The following is a 4,275-nucleotide window of genomic DNA, read 5'->3' on the forward strand; positions in this document are numbered from 1 at the left end:
ACAAAAAAGCTATGCTTTTACCACACCAAACTTAGAATATTGCTCGCCCTCGAGCAATAAACAAAATAATAGAAGAAGAAGAAGAAGAAATATGGAGAGGGAGAGGGAGATGTGGTTTCGGATGTGAGTGGTGGATGAAAAACAGAAGGGATGGTCATGACTGGAGAGATAGAGGGTGAGGTGGGTGGGGATCTTGTGGGATTCACAGATCCTGAGATGATCCTGTGGGTCCACAGATCCTGAGATGATCCTGTGGGATCCACAGATCTTGAGGTGTCAAGGCATTTACATCCCTGCACTACTTTAGGCATGCAAAATGCCCTTGCACACAACTCTGGGCGTTCAGCGCCAGGTTGGTGCCCATTTTGGGCGTTCAACGCCCATTTGCTGCCATTTCTGGCGTTGAACGCCAGAACCATGCTTGTTCTGGGCGTTCAGCGCCAGGATGTTGCCCATTTTGGGCGTTCAGCGCCAGAAACATGCTCTGTTCTGGCGTTTGAACGCCAGGCAGATGCTCCTCCAGGGTGTGATTTTTCTTCTGCTGTTTTTGATTCTGTTTTCAATTTTTATATTTATTTGGTGACTCCACATGATCATGAACCTATAAAGACATATAATTAAGAAAAATATAGTTAGATAAATAAAAATTGGGTTGCCTCCCAACAAGCGCTTCTTTAATGTCAATAGCTTGACAGTGGGCTCTCATGGAGCCTCACAGATGTGCAGAGCTTTGTTGAGACTCTCCAACACCAAACTTAGAGTTTGGATATGGGAGTTCAACACCAAACATAGAGTTTGGTTGTGGCCTCCCAACACCAAACTTAGAGTTTGACTGTGGGGGCTCTGGTTGACTCTGCCTTGAGAGAAGCTTTTTCTGCTTCCTCTCCATGGTTGCAGAGGGAGATCCTTGAGTTTTCAACACAAGGGAGTCCTCATTCCATTGAAGGACTATTTCACCTCTGTCAACATCAATCACAGCTCTTGCTGTGGCCAGGAAAGGTCTTCCTAGGATGATGGATTCATCCTCTTCCTTTCCAATATCCAGGACTATGAAATCAGCAGGGATGTAAAGGCCTTCAACCTTTACTAATACGTCCTCTACTTATCCATAAGCCTGTTTTCTAGAGCTGTCTGCCATCTCTAATGAGATTTTAGCAGCTTGCACCCCATAGATTCCCAGTTTCTCTATTACAGAGAGGGGCATGAGGTTTATTCCTGAACCAAGGTCACACAGAGCCTTAAAGATCATGGTGCCTATGGTACAGGGTATTATGAACTTTTCAGGATCCTGTCTTTTCTGAGGCAATGTCAGTTGATCCAGATCACTTAGTTCATTGATGAACAAGGGAGGTTCAACTTCCCAAGTATCAATGCCAAATAATTTGGCATTCAGCTTCATGATTGCACCAAGAAACTTGGCAGTTTGCTCTTCAGTAACATCCTCATTCTCTTCAGAAGAGGAATACTCATCAGAGCTCATGAAGGGTATAAGGAGGTTCAATGGAATCTCTATGGTCTCTAGATGAGCCTCAGAATCCTTTGGTTCCTCAGAGGGAAGCTCCTTATTGACCACTGGACGTCCCATGAGGTCTTCCTCCTTGGGATTCACGTCCTCTCCTCTCCTCACAGGTTCGGCCATGGTGCTTATGTCAATGGCCTTGCACTCTCCTTTTGGATTCTCTTCTGTATTGCTTGGGAGAGTACTTGGAGGGATTTCAGTGATCCTTTTACTCAGCTGGCCCACTTGTGCTTCCAAATTTCTAATGGAAGATCTTGTTTCATTCATGAAACTTACAGTGGCCTTAGATAGATCAGAGACTAGATTTGCTAAATTAGAAGCATTTTGTTCAGAGTTCTCTGTCTGTTGCTGAGTTGATGATGGAAAAGGTTTGCTATTGCTAAACCTGTTTCTTCCACCATTATTAAAGCCTTGTTGGGGCTTTTGATCCTTCCATGAGAAATTTGGATGATTTCTCCATGTTGAGTTATAGGTGTTTCCATAAGGTTCACCTAAGTAGTTCACCTCTGCTATTGCAGGGTTCTCAGGACCATAGGCTTCTTCTTCAGAAGATGCCTCTTGAGTACTGTTGGATGCAGCTTGCATTCCATGCAGACTCTGAGAAATCATATTGACTTGCTGAGTCAATATTTTGTTCTGAGCCAATATGGCATTCAGAGTATCAACTTCAAGAACTCCCTTCTTCATAGGCGTCCCATTGCTTACAGGATTCCTTTCAGAAGTGTACATGAACTGGTTATTAGCAACCATGTCAATGAGTTCTTGAGCTTCTGCAAGCGTTTTCTTTAGGTGAATGGATCCACCTGTAGAGGTATCCAATGACATCTTAGATAACTCAGATAAACCATCATAGAATATATCCAGGATGGTCCATTCTGAAAGCATGTCAGAAGGACACTTTTTGGTCAACTGTTTGTATCTTTCCCAAGCTTCATAGAGGGATTCACCTTCTTTCTGTCTGAAGGTTTGAACATCAGCTCTAAGCTTGCTCGGAGGAAAGTACTTGGCTAAGAAAGCCGTGACCAGCTCATCCCAAGAGTTCAGGCTGTCTTTAGGTTGAGAATCCAACCATAATCTAGCTCTGTCTCTTACAGCAAAAGGGAAAAGCATGAGCCTGTAGACTTCAAGATCTACTCCATTAGTCTTAACAGTATCACATATCTGCAAGAATTCAGTTAAGAACTGAAAAGGATCTTCAGATGGAAGTCCATGAAACTTGCAGTTCTGCTGCATCAGAGAAACTAATTGAGGTTTCAGCTCAAAGTTGTTTAATCCAATGGCAGGAATGGAGATGCTTCTTCCATGTAAATTGGAATTTGGTGCAGTAAAGTCACCAAGCATTCTCCTTGCTTTGTTGTTGGGTTCGGCTGCCATCTCCTTTACTTGTTCGAAATTTTCAATCAAGTTGTCTCTGGATTGTTGTAATTTAGCTTCTCTTAATTTTCTTTTCAGAGTCCTTTCAGGTTCTGGATCAGCTTCAACAAGAATGCCTTTTTCTCTGTCCCTACTCATAAGAAAGAGGAGAGAAAAAGAAAAGAAGAGGAATCCTCTATCTCACAGTAAAGAGGTTCCTTATTGTTAGTAGAAAAGAAGAAGAAGAAATTCGAACACAGATAGAGGAGGGGGTTCGAATTTGGTGATGATGTGAGGAAGAGATGTTAGGATATGAATGAATAAATAGAATGAGGTGTGGGAGGGATAATTTTTGAAAATTATTTAAAAAAAGAGTTAGTGATTTTCGAAAATTGGTTTTTGAAAATTGTTAGTAGTTTTTCGAAAATTAAGATTTAAAATTTGAAATAATAGTTAATTAAAAAGAAATTTTTGAAAAAGAAGGAAGATATTTTCGAAAATTAGAGAGAGAGAGTTAGTTAGGTAGTTTTGAAAAAGTTAAGAAACAAACAAAAAGTTAGTTAGTTAGTTGAAACAAATTTTGAAAAGATAAGAAGTTAGGAGGTTAGAAAAGATATTTTGAAAAGATATTTTTGAAAAAGATAAGATGAGAAGATATTTTTGAAAAGATATGATAGAAATTAGTTTTTGAAAAAGATTTGATTTTTAAAATCACAATTAATGACTTGATTCATAAGAAATCACAAGATATGATTCTAGAACTTAAAGTTTGAATCTTTCTTAACAAGCAAGTAACAAACTTCAAATTTTTGAATCAAAACATTAATTGTTTATGTTATTTTCGAAAATTTAATACAAAAATAAGAAAAAGATTTTTAAAAAATATTTTTGGAATTTTCGAAAATAACTAAGAATTTTGAAAAAGATTTGATTTTTGAAAAAGATTTTGAAAAAAAAAATAAGATTTTCAAATTGAAAATTTGATTTGACTCATAAGAAACAACTTGATTTTAAAAATTTTTGAAAAAGTCAACTCAAATTTTCGAATTTGATGAGAGAAAAAAAAGGAAAGATATTTTTTTTTTATTTTTGAAATTTTTATGAAAAACATAAAAATTATGCAATGCATGAAATTTTTAGATCAAAACAATGAATGCATGCAAGAATGCTATGAATGTCAAGATGAACACCAAGAACACTATGAATGTCAAGATGAACATCATAGACACAATTTTGAAAAATTTTTAATGCAAAGAAAACATGCAAGACACCAAACTTAGAATTCTTTAATGCTTACGCACTAAGAATTCAAGAATGCATATGATAAACATGAAAAGACACAAAACAAAAAATCATCAAGATCAAACAAGAAGACTTACCAAGAACAACTTGAAGATCATGAA

The 4,275-nt window shown here is 37.7% G+C and overlaps 1 non-coding gene across 1 annotated transcript; it reads left to right on the forward strand.

Annotated features, from left to right (window-relative positions):
- Positions 1 to 2,398: 2,398 nt before the first annotated feature.
- LOC112761013 (small nucleolar RNA R71) lies at positions 2,399 to 2,506 on the forward strand. The gene has a single exon (XR_003181423.1). It is a non-coding gene; the product is annotated as a small nucleolar RNA R71 (small nucleolar RNA).
- Positions 2,507 to 4,275: the final 1,769 nt, after the last annotated feature.

The sequence above is a fragment of the Arachis hypogaea genome, chromosome 16 (assembly GCF_003086295.3).
Source record: "Arachis hypogaea cultivar Tifrunner chromosome 16, arahy.Tifrunner.gnm2.J5K5, whole genome shotgun sequence".
Classification (NCBI taxonomy): Eukaryota; Viridiplantae; Streptophyta; class Magnoliopsida; order Fabales; family Fabaceae; genus Arachis; species Arachis hypogaea.